Here is a 9,063-nt window from a genome sequence, read left to right on the forward strand (position 1 = left end):
TTTCTTTGTCGTTATCGGTCTTTCAAGATTACTCCAAAGACTCCGAAAGACACGTAGCGACAGATAACAACCTTATGGAAACTAGGCTTCAGTAAACAAAGTAAGCGCAGCACGCGCGCGAGTATCACACGTGCATTGCTTAAAAAAGGGAATTAGAGTTTGTAGTCTTTTTTATAGTATTCTCCAAATTGTAATTCTAATAAGTATTTTGTAGTTTATTATTGTCCCCGAGCCGGTGCGAAGCACCGGGCGAGGGTACTAATTCCGCCCGGAGATTTTGATTACGCCGCCCGGGAATGCAAATGCGAAATGAAAGTTGTCCGCCATTATGTCATGGACGTTGGGCGTTTTAGTAAGTTATGCGCATGCGTGAGTTTAAGACGAGTTAAAACTGGTAACCAGCAAACGTTTGCAAGCGTGCGATTGGCTAAATTAAAATTTTGGCTCGCGACAGCATAACTGATATTTTGAATTATAAAACTTTTTTTAAAATTTTTCATTTGGATTGTTTTGAAAATATACGGAAAAATTCACTCGTAAAAATGATTAAAATGTAAAGTAGATTATGCTTTCGGGTAGAAAAACTTTGATTGAAATAGGTGGTGAAAAATCTACGATTTTAAAGCATTTTTGGAGCGTTTTTGAGCAGGTAAACAAGTAGATTTTGTATTATAAAGCATGCAAGTATTTCGTAAGTTTAACGTGTAGATTTATCAACAAACGTACGACACACCACCTTGAATTTATTCGTCAATTTCGTTAAAAAGATTTTGATTGGGAAAGCATTCATCTTTAAAGGTCAATCTGTTTAAAAAGGAAACGAAATTTCGCTAAAAATTGTAGTATTTAAAACTATTCGTAGCGCAATTAATGAAATTACTTATAGTTGAATGTGCATGATAGCTCGAGAGTCGACTTATAATGTTACAAGGATATAGGACTATACTTATACGGCTTCGATCATTCAGCAGAAAACGAGTATTACAGAATTTCAGTGATGGAAATATACGTTTATTGCTTCAGGCGAGGGGACTTTGCATGCAATGTATTTCTAGTAATTTCACTAATTTGTATGGTAAATTTCTTTGTATTAATTGAAAGTTGTATGTAAATCAAAACTACGTACGGCCCGATTTTTGGTGGACTGTTCAGACAACCCGATATTTTTTTTGACGGGCTTAGGGGGGAGGTAGGTGGCATGCGTAAAGAAACGTAATGGTGTTTCAACCATAAACAAATTCCCAAAATGAGATTTAAATCAATGGGTTTAAATGGCTGACGAGGAAGCTAAGAAATTTGCTGCTGCTGCTATCTTGGTTGCCGTTACGTTGTGGTGAAAAGAAGAAAGGCACGCAAAGACAGGAAACGTAATATGTGGCAAAAGAGTTGGATTGCCAGAAGAAACGAAAGAGGCGCTTATCACGCCCTCGTCCAAGAAATGAGGCTCGAAGACGAAGAAAGCTAACGAGGGTATTTGAGGATGGACACAAATACATTTGAGGTATAAGCCAAGCCAAGTTAAAAGATATGTGTTTTTAAATTTTCTTTAGTATCAGTTTCGTGTTGGGAAGTCAACAATTTCTGCTTTGATACCTGAGGTGTGCAATTTATAACCAACTTTGAAGTGAAGTTCTTCGTAACACCAGAACTATCAGCCAATCCGGGAGCAGTGAAGTTCTTCGTAACACCAGAACTATCAGTCAATCCGGGAGCAGCAGCCATGTATGTTATCTAATTTTTCGCACCAAATTAAATTTGGAAAGTATGGAGAGTGAAAACGTTTCAGACGTTATGAAAACGTTTCAGACGTTTTTAAACAGGGATAATGTGAAGCCTTGCCGTTTCGGTAGTCCAACGTGCAGTGTAATATTATCCCAACACGAGGAATATATTGTCATAGATTGCTTGCATCCGAACCAGCTAGTTTTTGTTGACGAACCAGACATTGTAAGTATATGACACCATTTTATTTCCTTGTATTTAAAAGTCACAACAGAGTGTGTCTCTTATTCAATGTCCTTTAATTCGTGTTACTGTAAGGCAAGCAAATAGTTCAGCAATATGGATATAGTGCTCGAGGAACGAGACTGTTGTTAGACCTGTTGAGACTTATATATATATACTTGTACTTGTAATTTTGTACAATTCATATATGTACTTTTACTCTTAATGAGCCATGTGTTCACTTGTGGGGTTATAGGGAATACGTGTTTTATATAATGCCATCTTAATACAGTAGTCAGTAGATACCAAAACATCCTTTAAAATACCTTTATATTTCAACAATTCAGCTGTCAGCTTATTTCCAATTTTAATCAACTGTTCGCGTTCTTTTGTTAATCCATTAATCCGTTGAGCAGCTTGACTTCTTAAAAAAAAGGAAAACTTTTAAAATTCAAATCTTGGCTAAGTAGTTCAGAATTTTATGAAATGAATTTAGGGTCTCTTATGTGTTGATGAGAAATTTTAGGTTTTCCCGCCGCAATCAATTTTCAGTTTTGGAAAAGATCATAATTTAACAATTGTGAACGAGTTGGAATGAAATATATCTACGTAGACTTTTTAACGTCGTAGCTACCATAGCGTCATAGCTATACTATAGCGTCATAGCTATACTATAGCGTCATAGCTATATCGCCATTTCAGGTGGATCAAGACAGCAAGGGATAGGCATTCTATATATGGTCTAACAACCGACAGTGGTTGGGTTCCATCACAATTTATATATACATTTCAATTCAGTAGATTTAGAAGGTTCTACGTTCTTAAGATTCTAAACACGAATAAAGATAATATTTCAAAAGCGTCAGAAAGTACACTCACCTTTCTCTCGAAGGTCTTGTATAAACTGACTTTCTGGATTGTACGTATATTCAAAGGTTTTCCGTGACTGGCAAGATCCAATTTTAATGCATGCTGACAACTGCAGAAAAGCAACTCCAATAAGAAAAAGCAATCATCTCCTGTCTGTCACACAATTCTTGACTAGATGTTGCTAATACTTCTATACCTGCGGTAGTTTATCTGCGACAAACATTAACCAATATTTCATAAACAATCTCTGCACGAACTCGACTTTCGGTCTAATTACACCGAATACAAAAATTTCGGACATTACGCTCTCAAAACAGATAAATATCAAACAATTATCATGCAGTAATTCTTCGCCTGTAGGCCGTGTTACACCCTCACTCATCGAGTGCGACAACCAAATTTTTTATCACTGATCAAAGAGACAGTAATTTCTTAATCGATAAAAAGATCTAAGGTAAAACACTGAAAATAAAGCTCTTATTCGAGTGGAAATACCGCCTTGGGAATGTTATGACTTAGATTGAGATCTCCACTAAAGGCCGTTCGAGTGAGCTTTTAGAATACAGGCATAAGGCTGTCACAACTGATATCTTAGGTTTAGCATTATAGCTGCTCGCTTTGTTACTCAGTGAATCTCCCAGGATGTTACTGACATCCGGCTGATACCTAATCAAATCCTCTCTTAACTGCTTGCGGTTTTAAAAGTACATATAAATTTCGTTCGATCTTGCATTAACCAGCAACACGGTAGAGTACAATTGAAAGTGAGTTCACCGTTAAGCTTCAGACTGTGATACATTTACACGTTTAATTTGTTTTAATGTTATTACCTAATGTCTTTATTATTTCCATTTTGCATCTGCGATCTAGTTATTTAAAATATCATCGAACTTACCTGGTTTATTATAATGATACGGCATCAATATTTCTCTCCAAACCCGTTTTGTAAAATTGGTCAGCCTGTTGTCTTGCTTGGGTTACCGGCAGCTTGAGATCAGAGTTCTGCTGCTTCAAAACATTCATTTCTTCGCTGGCCCGACGATTCTCTGTTGTCAACTGATAGTGAAGTTGATCAATGTTTAGTTGCTTCTGACGAACCTGGAAAGAGAAAGAGCGTTGATCATCAATAATCGACACAGCTTTCTAAAATCCATGCAGGAATGTAGCACTCGAATACCAGCGCCATTTACACTATAGACTAAATTTATCGGCACGGCACAGATAAAATTGTTACCAGTGCCCAGTTCTATTAAGTTTTCAGGCTGTATATACAGGGTGTATCAAAAAATGTCAAATGTAAAATTTCCGTTTTTCAGATATTTTGCAGAATTTGGCAAATTTTTGTGTTCCTAGAGATAGTTAAGACTTATCTGGTATATCTAGGCAAAGTTTGGTTTTTCATTAACAAAATTATGTTACCGGGGGGGGGTTCCTTTCCACTGATATTGAGAGGGCTTGCGCGTGAAAATGTGAAGCTGAAATTGAGATATTATTTAGCTGTATAAGAGTAGGAAAGCTTTTTAATAAAGTTTCAGGAAAAATAATACATACTGGTAGCAACGCGCGACCCCTAAAGGTGACAAATATTTCATTGCGCGCAGTGGATTAAATGCATCGTTGATTTTAGCGTGACCGATCTCATGTAAGGCTGGGCAAATGAATAAATTAAAGCGAGAAACTGAACACAAAAACAAAGCGATTTATTCGTGATGTTAACCCTCAGCATGTCCACCATTTCATTCTACGCTTGTCTGAGCATGCTAAACACTGAACAGTGGACCGTTTGTCTGTCCATTCGCCTAGATTTGCCGGTGGTAGTGTAGGCGATTTGCAAGAAAGAATTTCGAACGAAATGGATAATTTGAGGCAAGACAGACAAATGGTTCGCCGTTCAGTGTTTACCATGCTCACACGAGCCGCAGTTTGCTTAGAAAGAAATGGTGGAAATGTTGAGGATTAACATCACGAATAAAAATCTTGTTATTAAATCGCTTCGTCTTCTTGTTTCGTTTCTCGCTTTAATTTATTCATTTGCCCACCTTGTATGAGATCGGTCACGCTAAAATCAACCATGCATTTAATCCACTGCTTGCAATAAAATATTTGTCACTTTTAGGGGTCACGCGTTGCTCCCAGTTTGCATTATTTTTCCTGAAACTTGACAATTTATTAAAAAGCTTTCCTACTTTTAACAGGTAAATAATATCTCAATTTCAGCTTCATATTTTCGCGCGCAAGCCCTCTCAATATCAGTGGAAAGGAACACCCCCCGGTAACATAACTTTGTTAATGAAAAACCAAACTTGGCCTAGGTATACCAGATAAGTCTTAACTATCTCTAGGAACACAAAAATTTGCCAAATTCTGCAAATATTCTGAAAAACGGAAATTTTACATTTGGGACATTTTTTTGATACACTCTGTGTATATATATATATATATATATATATATATATATATATATATATATATATATATATATATATATATATATATATATATATAGTATAAATGTCAAGGAAACAAGGCAAATTACTCAAGAAAACTATATCACCAGAGAAAAACTTACTGTGTTACCAGTTTTGCCCAGTTCATGGAAACAAGGCAAATTACAAGAAAACTATATCACCAGAGAAAAAACTTACTGTGTTACCAGTTTCGTAAGGTTTTTAGCTCGGTTATTAAGCCTTAGACTACATTTGCAATAGCGACTTACTCGTTTAGCGTTGGCCAACATTTCTTCTTTTTCCCGAGCAAAGCGATCCAATTCGGCATGTTTCCTTTTAAAATCCTCCTGTAAGTTGTCTCCCATTCTCCTCATATTTTCCAGTTGTGCTTCGAGATCTGTGACCTTACTTATACTTATGAGTGTTTTCCAAATCAGAAAGCATACAATCTTTTTCTTCAAGCATCTTCTTCAGCTCCCGAGTTCTCAGTTCTCTCTTGTCGAGTTCCTCTTTACATCGACGACTATCACATCGCATTAACTCCAGTTCTTTTGTTAAACTTCAGATCTAAAAAAACCTGTCAATTATTAAAGACAAGTGACAATGATCGACAAACCATCCCACAAAGCACTTTCTAGATATGTACTTTAAACCAAAAGCCTAATTTATGACGGGCAATTTATACGTTTGGCTCGGTAGTCTCGTTTGACCAAATGCACTCGTTTAAGCATCTAGACTACATAGGTAAAATTTAGCTCAGAGAGCGAATTCCTAAATTCGTCAAGAAGTTAGGGAAAAAGCGAAACCTTGTTGGTAGCAAGATAGTTTAACTGAGGAAAACAGTTACACACACACCTTGTATGTTTACAATGCACAACATGTAATATTCTTAGTATTAGTCATCACAAAATGGCCTTAAACAACTGGTCTATGTGGTGAAATAGTTTAAAGCCACAACATGTAGTGTTTAAAGTGCACAGGAGGTTTTTTGGAGAGAGATGAAAAAAAGGTCCAAGGAGAAGGGAGCTTCAGTAATAAAATGGTGGTAATATTGTATTTGAGGTATATATTGGCAAATGGAAAGCATGCAGATAGGCCTGTAATGGTTGTAATGAGTATAAATTATTACCTTAAGGTCATTTGACAATAAGAGACTTCTTGTTTCATCCAGTTTTGATCGATATTCTTGTTCTCTTTTTCTTATTGCTTCATCAAAATTACTGACATTTTCTGGATGACGAAACTCAAATCATTTTCTGTTGCTCTAAAAAATCAAAATGTTGATTTTTAACCAATATTTTAAAAAATGCTTTATTAACATAATCACTGTAACTCATTGTTAATTATAGCCTCAGTAAGTTCTCAAAGTTCATAATTGCACATTGGCATACATTGCATGTAATACTGATCTCTGACTTCACATCAGTTCTGCTTGTAACAATATGGGTAGACTACTTGATTTAAAATTTCTGAAATTTAGCACTTTTTTACTTTTCGGAACATAAACTCCAGCTCTCATTTAGAACTATAGCAAACCAAAATAGTGTCAACTATTCTGACTGCTCTTGATATTTTTAGAAATGTAGTGAGTGAAAATGTAAACAAGGTGTTTGTTTAAACATGGTTTACATTAATTAGCATCAGTGTACCCTACCTTTAGAGTTCATTAATTATGATCACCTAAAATTTAAATGTCTTTAAGAGCTCTGATGGTATTCCAGTTACAAACAATGATTGCATGAGGTGAACTAGATTACCTTAATTGTAGCTCCAGATTTTTCCGATAAGACGAAAGCTCCTCCCGTTCTTTAGCAACTACATTATCTTTCTCTTCTTGAAAAGCTTTAAATTGATTCTGATATTCTTGCAATCTCTAGACATAATTAACCATATCATTTGTTGAACATATCAGAATTAAACATATAGCTAGTGAAGAAAGACAAGCAGAAGAGAAAGCTTGCAGCTCAGCTGCAGCTATTCTGGAACAGTTCTAATTATGCTTAATGGCTGCCCAGTTTGTTCTCAGTCAATTACAGGGTTGCTTTTCGTTGCTAGCTATATCACAGGATAAATTTATTCTTGCACATATGTACACGTATACAGCACAACTATATGTAACGATTGAAATTCAACAAAACTTCATAAACCTTATCGGAGGACTAACTACATAAGGCAACGAAAGGAGTGCCCCAATTAGTGAAAAATTGTTGCCTGCTTCTTGTCATAACAAAGTAAAGTGGGTTTCTTTTTTAAATAAAATTGTTGTGTAACATTTATGTTTTCGTTCCTATACAACAAAACACTTAATGTACACTACCTTTGGAAATAGTGAGTTATGTTTTCCCTTCAGTCAGACTCTTGGAAAAACAAAATTCACCATTTCCCTCGGGAGCATACATTAAGTGTATATTACACAATTGTAACTTCTCTTCATGTAAATATAAGACAGTTAGCTTTTATATATTTATCTTTTATCAAATGTAATTAATTTCATCTTCACAATTTAATATTAGACACCAATGTCACTATGTTCAACTATATTGCACCAAGCCATTGCAACTAGGGGTTTAAATTAAAAAGCCTGTTAAAGGTTTTAACAGACTCCTAGCTCAATTAATTTTATCCTGTTTTCATTTAAATATTTTTGTATGCAGAATCGATTCATCAAAATAAAAAAATTAAAAAATTTACCTTTTGGTAGTGTTTCTGTAGCTCCTCTTTGGACTTCTGTTCATTTTGTAATTTGATGTTGAATTCATCAATCTTCACACACAATTCACTAACTTGAGCAGTCTTAACGTGCTCCTCTTCCTTAACTTTACCAATCACCGTATCATATTTCTCTAACTCTTGATCTCGTTCTAATATAGGTTTGAAGTTATACTCAAAATCATCCTTCAACTTACGAAATCTCAACTTTTCCTAGTGTCTGAACTCCCTATCTTTTTCAGCTATAGTTTCTTCCAGTGCCTGAACTCTGAGTTGAGAAGCTTCACGCCATTCTTTTTCCTTCTGTAAAACCACGGAGTCTGAATCGTTTGCAGACATTGGTATTTGCAGCATATTAATAACACATTGAGTGCACGAAGGTCATGCCAACTTCAGCACAGTTTGCTGATATATTTCGACAGTTTGCGATTGTTTTGCGGCGGACAGTACATCTAGTATAGTATATACAGCGATTAGCCCGCCTATTTAAGCTTCATATTGTGCTAAAATACATTCATTGAAGAAAAATTTCTAGTTTCTATATAATATTTTTCTTTGATTTGGTAAAGCTGTTTTGTGCATTGATCGCCCCACGTGTGTCACGCAAAACTACGCTGGTCCCGCGTGGTCGGAGATTACGTAAGAATAGATACATAGGCGTACATACGCTTTGATCAAATTTTAAAATCCAATCCTGGAAGTCAACCTGTTCATACGATCCAATTTTGTCGGATTGAATTCACTTCTGATGAAAGTTTTATAGTTTGTTGAGTTGCAATATATGTGAAATTTATAAGACGCTTTATGATGTCATGATCTCAGATCAGCTGGTTAGTCATGGCTTCAAATACGTCAAAAGGCGCCTGCACAAACTGAGTAGTTCTAAACTCAACATTTTTTAATGTAAAACGGGCAAAAATAAAAATTCTAATTGATTTTGACGAAAAAACAAATGCATTTTTACATTGAAATAATGAACTAACTAAAATTTTTCAAATGCCGCAGTTATATGATATGAAGGATATGATAAGCCAGTCTTCAGTGAAGCAAAGGATATGGCTTCTTATTCGTTGATTTTTTCACTCAGATTACC

The 9,063-nt window shown here is 35.5% G+C and overlaps 1 long non-coding RNA gene across 2 annotated transcripts; it reads right to left on the reverse strand.

Moving 5' to 3' along the window:
• Positions 1 to 2,305: 2,305 nt before the first annotated feature.
• Positions 2,306 to 8,563, reverse strand: LOC114544592. Of its 2 annotated transcripts, none has more exons than XR_003690474.1 (8): positions 7,953 to 8,563; positions 7,019 to 7,134; positions 6,916 to 6,941; positions 6,391 to 6,525; positions 5,531 to 5,828; positions 3,710 to 3,912; positions 2,824 to 2,923; positions 2,306 to 2,365 (listed from the first exon to the last, which is right to left on the reverse strand). It is a non-coding gene; the product is annotated as an uncharacterized LOC114544592 (long non-coding RNA). The 2 variants fall into 2 exon arrangements; XR_003690473.1 differs by having other exon boundaries at positions 2,306 to 2,368.
• Between the last annotated feature and the right edge of the window lie 500 nt (positions 8,564 to 9,063).

Source organism: Dendronephthya gigantea, unplaced genomic scaffold (genome assembly GCF_004324835.1).
Source record: "Dendronephthya gigantea isolate DGI-Jeju-01 unplaced genomic scaffold, DenGig_1.0 000861F, whole genome shotgun sequence".
Lineage (NCBI taxonomy): Eukaryota > Metazoa > Cnidaria > Anthozoa > Malacalcyonacea > Nephtheidae > Dendronephthya > Dendronephthya gigantea.